The following is a 13,865-nucleotide window of genomic DNA, read 5'->3' as shown; positions in this document are numbered from 1 at the left end:
GGCTGGAGTGCAGTGGCGTGATCTCAGCTCACTGCAAGCTCCGCCTCCTGGGTTCAAGTGATTCTCCTGCCTCAGTCTCCTGAGTAGCTGGGATTACAGGCATGCACCACCACACCCGGCTAATTTTTGTATTTTTAGTAGAGATGGGGTTTCACCATGTTGGTCAAGCTGGTCTCGAACTCCCGACCTCAGGTGATCCACCCGCCTCAGCCTCCCAAAGTGCTAGGATGACAGGTGTCAGCCACTGCGCCCGGCTCATGAGACTTTTTTGGGAGTGGGGGTGTTGCTGTGTCCCTTTCCCATGTGGAGGATGGGGTCCTGTTGTCTTGAGAGTCTTGGGAAACAGCTTGGCCTGGAAGTTGGGAGGGCCAGGGCTGTGGTCCTAGCTCTCCCTAAGCTGTGTGGTCCGCACATACTCCCTGCTTCCTCCAGACTTCCGCAACATGGAGAGGCCAGAGAAAACTGTGGTTTTCAGATTCTTCGTCACAGTCCCAGAAGGTGCCTTGGGTACTGTCTGGGAGCGTGGGGGAGGCCCTGGTTGGAGGCCAGGTGGGGTGGTCCTCCCACTCCCCATGCTGCTCTCCTGCTCCTCATACTGACTCCTGGTGCTCCATGGAGCTGCTTCATCCTCATGTTTTACATATCAAGGGTCCAGGCCGACTTTGTCTGAAAATGGGAGTGTTGCTGCTAAAATCAACCTGGGACTTTCTGGTAGGTGACTCCCAGGCTCCTTGTCGTCTGACATTTTGTGCCCTCTGACTTGGCATGGACTCCCGGAGGAGTGCCAACCTGTATATCAGGGTCTGGAGTGCTGTGGTCACTGGATTCCCTGAGGGCTGGAGTCCCTTGAGGTGTGGAGGGCAGAGGAGGCTGCCTCCAGGGCCTCTCTGGGGCCGGGCCGCCACTCAAGGGTAGAGCTTCCAGCGCTGCCCCAGTCTCCCTGCACCCTCGGGATGGGGGTCCCCTGAAGACAATAGTCCGTCTCAGAAGCAGTGTCTCACAGGAGAGAGGGGTGATATGGGCAGAAAGGCCCTGCCAGAGTGCTGGCATGTAGTAAGTGCTCAAGAAATATTTGAAATGAATGAATGGAATGATACCATCAAGGCCGCACCTCTGATGTGGTGGTGAATTTTCCCTCGCCTCCCTTTTCTTCCTTCTCGCCCCTGCTCCCTCTTCCCCATCCTCTGCTTTGTCTGACTAGCCATAAGCTACCCCAGCCTGGGTTCCAGGTTCAGCCTTATTCATAGTCTAGAACAAAGACACTTCCCCAATGTAAGTTACAGTTTGTTCATCTGGAAAACAAACACGATGGGCTCAGGTTCCGAAGGCCCTTTGGTTCTCACCGTCTCTTTTCTCAGGGGATGGGAGTGATTTCTCAGGGTAGGGGTGGTAGAAGCACATGCATACACACACGCACACACACAGACACGCACGCACATGCACGCACATGCATGCACATGCGCACACACGCACACATGCACACGCACACACACACGTGCACACACACACGCACACACGGGACTCAGTGCAGTGGTCTTGGCTGGGAAAGGTCCTTGCCCTCTGACCAGGAAGGAGCCCTCGGAGCTGAGGTGCTCCCAGACTCAGCACTGTTTGGGGCCTACAGGATGTGGTGTGGCCCACTCTAGCTCAGGCTGGGGGGTTCCTGTGGGTGTCAGGGGATGGGTGGCCATCCAACTGTGTCCACTGGGCTGGGCCGCCACTGTGACTTTGTGTATGACCTTCAGGGAGTGTGGGTGGCATGCATCAGGACGCCTATCTGTGTCGTTATGACTGGGCGTGAGGGAGGGTGCCACATGTCTAGCCAGCCAGGGAGCAGGGCCAGTTAGCTCCTGTTCCTGGGTGCCTCCTGGCTCTGGGGAGAATAGAAAATGATTCATGCAAAGGGGCCCTCCCTGTTTTGGCCACAGCCTGAGGAGTAAGGTGGCCTGGCTGTCTGCCTTTCCCTGCTGCCCACCAGGTGCCTGAGTTCTCCCCTCCTTCCTCGCCTCAGACTGCGTTTCTCCCTGGGGGTAGGTGGCTGCCCTTCCCTGCAGCCTGACACCCTCTCAGAGACAATTAGAGGAGTAGGCTGCCCATGCCTACAGCTATAAGAGTGAGTCAGCGTAGGGACCGGAGGGGATCAAGTCTCTCTGAATCCTGCGGCCAGACGGTCCCTGCACCAGAAGAAGCGGCCCAATGAGGCCTGGGCTGGGATGCTGTGGTCAGCACTGATACCAGCTGAGTGGCTTTCCAGCTTGAGAAGACCTGCCAGGGACAGGAGAGGACAAGCTCCACCTGCCCACCACCCGCCTCGCCATCCTGGCTGCAGCCAGCTGGTGACTCATTCTCCTGGGGAGTGAGCCAGCTCCTCTCCTGGGGTACCCCAGCACCCTGGTGCAGCCTGGGTGGCCAGGAGTCCTGGGTGCCTCAGAAAACCTGTGCTGAGCCCAGGGCCCTGGTAAGCTGGGGAGGGAGGACTGAGGCCCTCTGTATGGGATGGGGGTCGCAGCCAGACTTCTCTTGCTCCTTCTCCTGGCCCCCGCAGACTTCACCCTCCCTCTGGCCAAAGAGGAGGCTGCAACCCCAGATTACGTAATAGGTCCAAAATGCCTCGCAAGCGAGCAGCCCAGCCAGTGGCTAGACTCAGGAGTCCCCATTCCCCAGTACCTGCCACCAGGGCAAGTTCCCATTCCCTTCCTAGGCCGGGTGGGGGAGTGGGTGGTGCTTGCTCACCCCTGGAAAGAGCTGTGCTGCCTGGGAGGGGGTGGGGAGGCTTTCTCCAGAGACATGAATTCTTGGCCTGACCCCAGATGCCAGCCTGCCTGCCCAGCTCCACTCCAGAGTAACGCTGGGTGCACACACAGCCCCATTGTGTGCCTGGGCCCCGTGCCTGCCCAGGGCCTGGCACCGGCTCTATCAACAGCAGTGGCTCCGTCAGCTCCTCAGCAGCCCCTGCCAGTGCTTGAGCCCTTGGGCCCCTGGTGAGGAGGAAGAGGGAGGACTAGTGATTAAGGGTATGAGTCCTGGGTGGGGTACCAGGACCTTTTGGATACTATCAACTATGAGAGACAAGAGCAGGGAGACTTAGTCCTGTTCCCCGAGGAGGAAACTGAGGCCCTGAGAGGCTTCAGTAACTTGCCCAAGGCCTCATGGCTAGTGAGAAGCAGAGCTAGGGTTGGAGCCCAGAGCTGTGGCTGAGCCCTTTACTGGTCTCGTCACCCAATCCCAGACCAGGACTCAGGAAAAGGCACGGTGCCCTCTTTCCACAGCCCCACTTTGGGGAGCCTCTTTCTCGAAAATATATGTCCCCAGGGTAGAAGAGGACCCTGGGACGGTAGGATCTGGAGTCCTGTAGGACCCTGGAATGGTAGGATTTGGAGTCCTGTGTGCTTGTGAGAAACATGGGGGTTCATTTTCAAGGATGGTGCTGGTGGCCAGACAGGCAGAGCAGGTTTCCAGAGCTGGAGGACAGGCTCTGTGCCTCAGTTTCCCTGCTCTACCTGCACTGTACATCCACTGTGCCTTCTAGGAGGGGATAGAAATATTGAGGTGAGGTATGGCCGGGGCTGGGGACTGGACCCCCACTGCTGAGCTCTGTAGGCTGGTGCGAAGCCCCCTTCACCAACCCAGAACCCCGCTCAATGCCCCATGATGGTTCTATTCTAAGTTGGGTCTGAGCCATCCACCTCCTCAGCTTTCCCAGCCTGAAGAGGCCTCTGAGCTGGGTGAGCCTGCCAAGGGGGCAGCCCAGCGCGGTGCCATGAGGGCCCTGCCTCTGCCGCAGGCCCATGTTCCCCCACCCCCCTGCCAAGGTGAGGGTGCCCAGACATGACCCTTTTGGGGCCTGCCCTGTGTTTTACTTTCCAGGCTAGGCTTATTCACTCAGAGAGGCTTGACCCGCTGGGGCTTGGGGGAGCTGAAAGGCTCCTCCCTTCTCCAACGGCCCACCCTTTTGTTCCCCTGTCTGTCTTGGGCATGAAGCCTGGCTCCCTCCTTCTACACCACCTCAGCGCTCTTAGCAAAGGGACAGGGAATTCTGCAGTGACTGCAGGATTGTGAAATGCCAGGGCTGGACCTTGGGGACAGGCAGGGAAGAGAGATGCTGGAAGGGGACACCGAGACTGTGTCCTTTCATACCCCACCTGGGAGGCCAGTCTCCTCCATTCTGCTGGCGCTCATTTTCCTGCATGTATACTATTCCCACCCACCAGTCAGCACACCTTCACCTAAGGCCACAGCGGTGGGGACGTTGAGCCCAGAGGGCCATGTCCGAGTGTCCTCTACCTGGAGCCTGTGTGGGAGAGGAGGAAACCAAGGGACAGCCCTCAAGGAGTTCACACTGCAGCTGAGAAAACCAGAGAGGTGACTTCTTTGTACCTGTTTCTCATTTGTAAAATGAGTACAGTAGTATTTCCTACTTCCTAGTGTCATTGGGAAGGCCAAATGAATTAATACATGATAAAGCCAAGGGCCAGGCACTGGCTCTATCATGGCTTTAGAAGCCATCCTTGATAGATGGTTTTACAACTCAATACAAGTTTTAGTAGTATCCATAGTGGTAGAAGAAATACAATATATGCTATCAGGTAATGATGTTTTTTCCAAGCTGGATTGTAAGAACCATAGGGCAAGGGCTGTCTTATTCATCCTTGTATTCCTGTTTCAGACACAGAACCAGGCTTGGAACAGAGTAAGTAATTGTGCCCAAATGGTGATTAGAGGTGGGTGAAGTCAGGGTGTGCTGTCTGGAGGAGGAGGAGACCCTGGAGCAGGGCTTCCAGAGAGGAGGAGAAGTTGGATAATCTGTGGGAGAGGAACTGGGGGAGGGTCTGGGGGCCCAGATTGGGTTGGGGTGAGAGAGCAAGGAGGTCCCCTTGGCTGCACCCAGTGTTTGTTTAGGGAGAGGGATCCTGCATGCTTTGGAGGCCCAACTAGAGCGCTTGGACTTTATCTGGTAGGTAGTGGAGAGCAATTGGGGGTGATGGAGCAGGAAAAAAATGGTCTTTCTATGTTGCTCCATCTGTTTCATTTTGTTTTTGCTCCCTTGTTCTCTGAGGAATATTTTCTTTCTTCATTTCTCCAAAGACAATAAATCCTCTCTGCTCTTCAGCCTCTTCTTTCTGATCCCTAGTCACCCCTGTCCCAAATCCCTGCGTTCTGTTCTTGGCTTCTTCTCCTTGGCCATCCTGGCCTGTTGTCCCTGCTGTGCTTTTACCTGGCTTCCCCTTCCTTTATCTGGTCCCTGACCCACCTTCTCTGGAATAGGAGTTGGGTGGAGTTGGACTTGCTGAGAGATGGGTACTGGCATGGCATGACCACATGGTGGGAGCTGGTATGAAGGCAACTGAGCCAGGAGGATATCCTGTATTCTGACGTAACTCTATACATCCTTCAGGGAATGACTCTGCCCCAGTTATGTGGCTAAGGCCCATTAGAAGGATCTTACTTTATATTTATCAACCTGTTTAATGAAAATGTAGATTTCCAAAATAGATAAATTAGGGAGTGATGGAATCTTATTTTCTCGTTTATAAATTTAGTGGAAAGATCAGCACTTTGGGAGGCCGAGGCAGGAGAATCGCTTGAGGCCAGGAGTTCAAGACTAGCCTGGGCAACATAATGAGACCCCCATCTCTACAAAAAATAAACAAATTAGTGGGGGCATAGTGGCACACACTTGTGGTCTCAACTACTTGGGAGGCTGAGGTGGGAGGATTGTTTGAGCCTGGAAGGGTGAAGCTGCAGTGAGATGTGGTTGCGCCACTGCACTCCAGCCTGGATGACAGAGTGAGACCCTGTCTCAAAAATAAAAATAAAAAATAAATTTAATGGAAAGGGATATTGAACCAGATGGGAACAATGCAGACAACTAGTGCCTTTTTCATCTCCTTTTAAACATCCATCCATCTATCCATGCATACATCTATCCATTATATCCACCTTTTCATCTGTGCACCCGTCCATTTAGGCATGCATCCATTATGTCCATCCATCCATTATATACATGCATCCATCTAATATTTATTGAGCACCTATCCTGTGCCAGGTACTGCATTAGATACTTTATGTTTAATCCTTACAGAAATTCTCCAGGATGGATATTGTCCTAATTTTACACATGAGGATACTGAGACCCTGGGAATTTAAGTAAGTTGATGAAGGTCACACAGCTAGAAAGTGACAGATCTGGGATTCAGCTTGACTAGGTTCAAAACCCACACTCTTAGTGTTTAATCAAATGGCCTCTGTTGGTGTCACCAGTGCCTAGTTCTAAGTGTGGAACATAATAGCTGTGTTATTGAATGAACGGGCATGCCAAGGTTCTGGAATGCTGGAGCTCTATAGCTCTATCCTAGGAGCAGCCTGGGGGCAGAAGGCAATGCTGGGCTTCTAGTCCTATTGGCATTTGCTACCAGCAACCTAATGTTGCCATCACTACCCCCGGTATGGAGGTTTCTTCTCCATGCAACTTGCAACTCTGGCAAGTCCTGTTTTCTTCTCTCTACCATCCCAGCTCTCCTTCTGAGGGCAGTCTTAACCTTCCGCCAAGTGGGGAAGTTCCAAGTACACATTTGGCCATTGCATCCAGCTTGACCAGTCTCCCCAGTGACTGGTCTTCCCCTAGCTCACACCTGCCTCTCTCCTTCCCTGTAGGGTGGGCTAGCTTGCATTACTCTGACCCTTTTATTGGCCCCTATTTCTAAGCTTTAGAGTTAGCTATTCAGTATCAGGTCATAACTGCCTCCTCAGGGCCCATTGGGTGAGGCAAGGTTATGAGTGCAAACAGTTTATTTGGGAGGCTCCCCCAGGGAGCACCAGTGGTAGAGTAGGATTCATGAGACAGGAAGGCAAGGAAGCTGATAAAATGTGTGTGAAGGAGCAAGGTGACTGTGGGCATCTGAGGCTCACTGCCATTGGAGGCCTCTGCAGAATATGCTTTAGAGTTCCCCAGTCAAGTGATAGGTGTCTTTGGCTAAGAGGTGGTGGGGAAGGGAGGGAGCTAACTTCATTGGTTCAGGCACCAATTCAGGTGCTGGCACCTGGAAATCTTCAGGTGGGCACTTTTGACATCGTGAGGGCCCAGAGCATGTGGCTAGGGCCCTGATAGCTTTTGCCACCTCATCAAGCCCAGCCCTGGGGGTCTGCCAAGCCCTCTTCCCACATCTCCCTTTCTATGTCCAAGAGGCTTCCCCAGGCAGACCCTTCCCCAGTCGCCAGTTCCACGCTCACTGTGTTTCACAGATACTTAGGGAGCATCTACAAGGTGCCATGGACAAAAAGAGGAAGCTGTCAGGATGCCTCCAGGCACTCAGAGCAGAGGAAAGTGACCTGTGCGACTGAGGCGCCTGCCATGTGCCAGACACTGGCTCGCCCATCCCAGGCCTTGTGCAAGGCCAGCAATGCCCCTGTGGCATGGCATCCTCTCCTAGAGGGAGGTACAGACGTGCTGGGCGCCACAGAGCCTAGAGCCGTCTTCCACTTCCCTCCCAACTCTAGCATCCTGAGACTGTGATTGTAGTGGTTTTTCTGACTTCCTTTTCCTTTCTGTCACTGCCCCTGCCTCTTCCCCTAGCCCCATGGCCGCCACGTGGCTGCCTTTTAGTCAGCCAGGAACTGAGCCTCCTAGTAGCCTCCCTCTGTGTCTCTGTCAGGAACAGGATACAATTCAGGGACATTTTTGTGGGGGAGTAATTTCATGCGGTGGCATACCTGTTTGCCCTGGCACAGGCTCTGTCATGTCTGCTTCTTGGAGAGGAGCCTTCTTCCCCTGGGCTCCACCTGTTCCCATCCCCAGCCCTCCCAGCTTCAGGCTACAGGTCTCGCACCCTATAGGGCTGAGGGAATGGGAAGAATTAAAAGAGGGAAGTGGCGTGTAGGTAAGGCCTTCTGGGGTGGGGGCTAGGGGAAGGGCAGGAGATGGGGATGGGGCAGGGGCTGGGCCTGGTGGTGTGCTCCCCCTGGAGACGTGGTCCTGGGCCACAGGCAGGCACGCCAAGTCACAGCCCCTCTGACTTCTTCCTCCAGCCACCAGCCCCAGCCTTTCCCCTTGATGTTTCATTTCCAAACCAGGTCTGCTCTGGGTGCGTGTGCTGGGGTGGCAGGGGTAGGAGTGTGTCTGCCTGTGCCATTCCCTACCCTGTGGGCAGGCCCAGCCATGGCAGCCGGAGTCTATCATCTCCCCACTCCGCCTCTTGGATAGCAAGGTGGCTGCACTCACTCCAGGCAGGTGTGTTGTTGGGAGGAGAACAGAGAGGATCGGTTCAGGCATTGGAAGGTGGGGTTTATGTCTCAGGTTTGAGCTCAAGCATCTTGGGTCCAGGGAGAAGGTGTAAGGCAGCTGCTGCCTGAGTCTCAACTCTATGGGGGAAAGCAGAGCAGCTCCGAGCCTTGGGGCTGGGCAGGCAGGAGGGCATGGAGCCCAGATGAGTGGAAGAGAATGATGATGAGAGAGCAGACTTCCCAATGCTCCTCCCCCGACCCCATCACATGCAGAGTTCAACACACCCCACTCCTTGCTCTGTCCTGGTAAAGGCAGAGTGCTTCTTATGGTGTTTAAGGACAGGAAAAGGGCTGGAAGTGTGTGTGTGTGAATTTTGCTTCCTGTTCCTTTCATACCTGGGTGTGGGCGGGGGGAGATGGGGGCAGGTTGGGGGACAGCTCACTCACTCCATCCGGTGGGTGGGTGACTTGGTGGGCTGTTGGAATGTTGCCATAGGAGGCCATTTCTCCTCTATCGGGGGGAGATGGTGGCTTCCAGGTCAGGTCTCCTCCTGTGGCTCCCTGACAGAGATGGGGTGGGAATGCCAGCTGGAGCGCACATGGACAGGGCAGGAGCAAAGCTGAATTCAGGGTCTAGGGCAGCTGACAGCATTTGGGAATCCTGGGGTGGGCCCCTGTTAGCTCTTCCCAGAACCCCAACTCTTGGGCAGAATGGGGGTGGGGGGGGTGTAAGGGTGGTTGGGGGTGGGTGTAGGTGTGTGTTGTGAGGGGAGAAGAGCCCCCGCTGAGTTCCTGGGCCACTGCCTGTGCTGTCTAGTGGCCTCTGCCAGCACTGGCTGCCCCGTCCTGCCCCCACCAGGCGTGACTCAGATCGAAAGCAGAAGCTGCCAGACACTGCACAGGGTGAAGTGAGGCAGAACCAACTGTGCTATTTTGGAACCTGGTTAATTCCCCCTTCTGCCCCCCACCTCCCTGCTCTCAGGGCTCCCATCCCCTCCAGCTGTCTGGCACTTCAGCTTCCTCAAGGGGACAGTTGGGGCAGGCCTTGGTTTCCCCTGGCATGGACGTGGAAGGCCATGCTGAGGCCCCTGTCCTTGCTAGGCCCCTCTCCCTGGCCAGAGGTGCTGGATTCTGGGGACCCGCGCTCTGGTGTTGGGGAGGAAGAGCGCCCTCTCCTGGTGGGAACTCGTGGGCAGGGCGGCCCTGGCGAGATGACGGTCACCAGGCCTGGCACCCACTCTCCCCCGCCCGTCTTTGGCCGCTCTCAGGCCAGCTGTCAGCTGCCTCTCCCAGGGGTGTGAGCTGACGAGAGCTTCAGGTGGGAGCCTCTCCCGGCAGTGAATCTGAGGGTTGGGAGGGATTTCCGGACCCAGAGGGAAGATATTTTGGGGCCGAGGGCCTTTCCAGAACCCATGAAATCACACACCCTGCTGCGACCAGACTGACCCTCCCTAGTTGATGATTCTTTTTTGGACATCCTAGGCCTGCTTGGGATTCTGGCCCCATGATTTAGGGTTTCTTTGGAGCCCATCTGAGCCTGGGGGGCCCTGTGGTGGTGGAAGAGGTCCAGCCTGCGGTGGTGAAGAAGGTCAGTGGGTGTGTGTTTCTGAGCTGAAAATGGGTGTGGAGTTGAGAGCTGTCACCTCTTCATGGACAGGGTGGATGAGGGTCCCTGGCCCTTCAGAAGCTGTGTCGTTGGGAAGAGGGTGGACTTTACAGCTGTCCCGTGTGAGTGTACATGGGAGTGGGCACAGGCCTTGCGGTATGGCTGCCTCTCAGGGAACCCTGAAGTCAGAGCTCCACTCTGCTGATTACCCCCCAGCAACCTGGTGAGGAGGATGGTGGTGTACTGGGGGAGAGGGGAGTCAGCAGGCAGGTGACCAATTAAAATTTGGGTCCTTGCCAACCCCAGGTGAGCAGGACGTAGGTTTCTCATTGTTCAGATGGAGCTGGGGTTTAGGCAGGTGGGAGGCAGAGGCAGAGCCGTGTGGAGGAGAGAGTGGGCTCCTAGACCTGCTGTGGGAGCCTCTGCACTCCCAGGCCTCCTGCGGAGCACACAGGCCCAGGCACACACTGTCCCAAAGGTTGTCTGCTCTCTTCTGGAGCCGCTCTTTGGGCAGGCAGGCAAGTCCTGGTGCAGTGTGTGTGTGCTGGTGAGTGTGTATGTGTGGACAGTGGCTTATGTGTGAGAGGTGGTGTTTGCATGAATGGGTGTGTCTCATATGGTCTGTCTGGGTTGCTTTTCCACTGGTAACCATCTCGGCTTTGAAGCTGTTTCCCCATAGACCTGGATTGTTTTCCCCTCCTGCACGGGCCAGAGCCCCAGCACCCAGCGAGCCAGAGCCCACCTGCAGCCTTGCATTCTGGCCTCCACCTTGGCTCTTGGGCCTGAGAATCAGGCTGCTTAATTTCCCTGTGGGGCTCAGAAGGGCCCTGCCTGTCCTTTAAAATAGCTCTGTGCTTCCACCAGGGGCCTGTGCTTCCCTGCTGTGTTCTCCCACCCGCCACCAATTTTCATGCTTGGAACCAGGGAACTAAGTCCCCAGAAGGCAACAAGTAAAGTGTCTTTAATGTGCCCACACATCTCCCAGGGCAGTTTGTTAAAATGCAGATTCTGACTCAGTGGGTCTGGGCAGGGCCTGAGAGCCTGTTTCTAACCAGCAAACAGGGCGTGCAATGCCTTAAGAGGCCCTCTCCCATCTAAGGCCCTCACCGTCCAGCCAGATGGCTGGTGGTCACCCAGGCAGGGAGCTAGTACTCACAGACCACCTCCAAGGTGCTAGGCACATCACATATTTCAGTTCCATTTACCCCCTCACTGACTCTGAGGAAGGTGGCATTACCGCCATCCTGTTGTACAGATGGGGAAACTGAGGCTCTGAGCGGTTAAGCACCTGCCCCCAGTCACAAAGCTGACAAATGGCAAAGCCAGATTTGAATTCTGGTCTGTCAGGGTCCAGAGCATATTCGTGATCCACTAAGCCCGGCTGTCTTCCAGAGGGCGGACTCAGGACAGATGACGCGGAGGAGGCGGAGGCGGGGTCAGAGGCTCTGTTGGGGAACTGCAAGGGTAGTCCTGGGTGGTTTTGGGTGGAAAGGATATCTTGAGGGGAAGGAGGGTTGAATGGGAGTAGTTCTAGAGGAAACAAGAGCTGAGGGGAGGCTGGTGTCCTGCACCCACCTGCTTAGCCAAGAGCCCCTTCACTAATGGGCTCAAGACCCCCTACCTGCCTCCTCTGGCACTTTCCAGACAGACTCTCCACAGGGGCACCCAGCACACTGTGGGGAGACCAGGTGCCCCAGTTCTGCTACCTACCAACTGTGTGACCTCGGGCAAGTTTTCAGCCTCTCTGTGACTCAGTTGCCCCCTCTGTAAAACAGGGGATATGTGAACGCCTCCATCATGGTGGATGGAGCTGTGGTGAGGATTAAATCAGTAACACATATCAATGCAGAACAGTGCCTGGTGCAGAGTACGCACTCAGTGTGCATAGTACTAATGCCTCTTGGTTTGCACCTGAGAGAAAACAGGCCACCTTCTGTGAATTTAATGCAATCGTCCATGCTCATAGGTGTTTTTGTCCTTTCTTCCTCCATTCCCCTCTCCACTGTCTTCTTTTGTTTAGGAAGACCTGGCTACTTCAGTTGTACAGTGGTTGTTTCCAAAGTACTCAGAAGCAGGTTCGACTCTCAAAAACAAAGCCAGGGAGTCGTTCTTTACAGCAGACCAGCCACAGGGAGGCTGGGGAGGCTGGGGAGGCTGGGGCAGCAGACGACGGAGGAGGAGCAGCCCCAGGAGCAGGGGCAGGAGCCAGGCACTGGTGGGGTTGGAGTGCTCTGAGGACTTTGGGCCTGGGGCAGGGAGGGCTGAGGCGGGGGTGGCTTAGGCACTGGGACCCTGAGAGCCATTATTAGAACTCAGGACAGATGCAGGGGGTCCTGGGCCTGCGGCTGGGTTTGGGACCAGGAGCCAGAAGCTGCTCTGCATGCCCGCTGTGTGCCCAGCTGTGCTTGTTGTGCCTGCCTCTTCTCACACTTGGAGTCAACGAGCCTTCCCTGCCCTAAGCAGCTGGCAGCTAGCAGAAGATGCTGGAGTGTGGATTCTTTTCTCCTGAGGAGATGGAAAAGCAAAGGCTGGATCCTAAGGCTGCCATGGCTCTGGAGAGGGAGCTCCCCAGTGCCGGGGCAGCCAGCACATGGGACAGTGAAACCGGTGCCTGGCTCTTCCCCTCCCAGCCCTGTAGGCCGATTCCACCAGACCAGCCCTCCACACATCCATGCTGCCAGAACCATCAGCACACCAGGCAGGCGGCGGGGAGCCTATGAGAGGTCCCACACAGCCTCTGCATGTTATTTGTGAGGGTCTTGAGGCCCAGAGAGGGGGACAGGACTTGCCCAAGGTCACGCAGCTGGGTGGTGCATACCGATGCAGGTCTTCCAGTCCCACTCTGGCCTTAGGTAGGCTTTTGTGCTGGGCCCATGGAGGCTGAGAGAGTCCTTGCAAAACAGACTCATCTCAGAGAGTCAGAGCTTGTGGGCCCCAAGTCCACAATGGCATGAACTGACCAATCAGATAGAGTCTTAGGCCTCACCTTCCCTGGGGAGGGACCTCATTGACCACATAGGCTGACGTAGCATCCATGAAAACTTTAGCTGATCTTTCCTGCAGGGAAAATGAGCAGGTTCGCTGGGGTGGGCCAGAGGGTACTTGGGGCAAGTGGAGTTTCAGTCTCTAAACCCCTCTATCGCCCTCAGGCCCCTTTCCTGTCCTAGGAGCCATCTATGGCTGAGTCCCACTCCTCCCCCAACCCTTACCACCCTCACCTCACTATGGTCTGGTGCCAGATCTCTGATCCCTGGAATCACATTTCTGTCTGACCAACTCATATAGCCTCCCCTTCCGCCCCCTGCGACCCAGGCTCTCGGGTGGGCTAACTGTCTCAGTGAGATTCAGATTTGTCACCCTCTGAGCCTCCTGGGCATGGATGTCTTGGCTATTTAGCAAAAAGTATCTGTGGGTGGGGTCTGGGAGGGCTGAGGAGCATGCAGGCCTCTCTGGGGAACCTCTGTAGGATTCGCTGAGGGTGACATGGGATGAGGGGGGCGCAGGACTGGGAGTGCAGGGGACAACAAGCCATCTACATGGGGAGACCTTTCCTATGGGCCCCAGGTTTCCTCTCCTGGGCTGGAGCTGGTGGTGGTCACATACCTGAGAGACCTGGGCTTGAACCCCCACTTCACTGTGTTCTTGCAGTGTGACTTCTGACAAGCTGCTTAATCTTTCTTTTTTTTTTTTTTTTTTTTGAGACGGAGCCTTGCTCTGTCGCCCAGGCTGGAGTGCAGTGGTGCGATCTCAGCTCATTACAACCTCTGCCTCCTGAGTTCAAGCCGTTCTCCTGCCTCAGCCTCCCAAGTAGCTGGGACTACAGGCATGTGCCACCACGCCTGGCTAATTTTTGTATTTTTAGTAGAGACAGGGTTTCACCATGTTGGCCAGGCTGGTCTCGAACTCCTGACCTCAAGTGATCCACCTGCCTCAGCCTCCCAAAGTGCTGGGATTACAGGCATGAGCCACTGCGCCCGGCCTACTTAACCTTTCTGAGTCTCGGTTTCCTATCCTGCTGGTGTTGCTGTTTATCCCATCA

The 13,865-nt window shown here is 55.5% G+C and overlaps 1 protein-coding gene across 6 annotated transcripts in view; it reads left to right on the top strand.

Annotated features, from left to right (window-relative positions):
• TFEB (transcription factor EB) overlaps positions 1–13,865 on the top strand; it is a 51,718-nt gene that overhangs the window by 19,993 nt on the left and 17,860 nt on the right. The window contains exon 1 of one of the 6 annotated variants that reach the window (XM_024929309.4): positions 9,598–9,808. The exons of the other annotated variants lie outside the window; for them this stretch is intronic. The gene's annotated coding sequence lies outside the window, so the exon portion shown is untranslated. Of the gene's footprint in view, positions 1–9,597; positions 9,809–13,865 lie in introns of those variants that run through there. 6 annotated transcript variants of the gene reach the window in all.

This window comes from Pan paniscus, chromosome 5 (assembly GCF_029289425.2).
Source record: "Pan paniscus chromosome 5, NHGRI_mPanPan1-v2.0_pri, whole genome shotgun sequence".
NCBI classification, from domain to species: Eukaryota; Metazoa; Chordata; class Mammalia; order Primates; family Hominidae; genus Pan; species Pan paniscus.
This window is presented reverse-complemented; position numbering and strand designations above follow the sequence as displayed.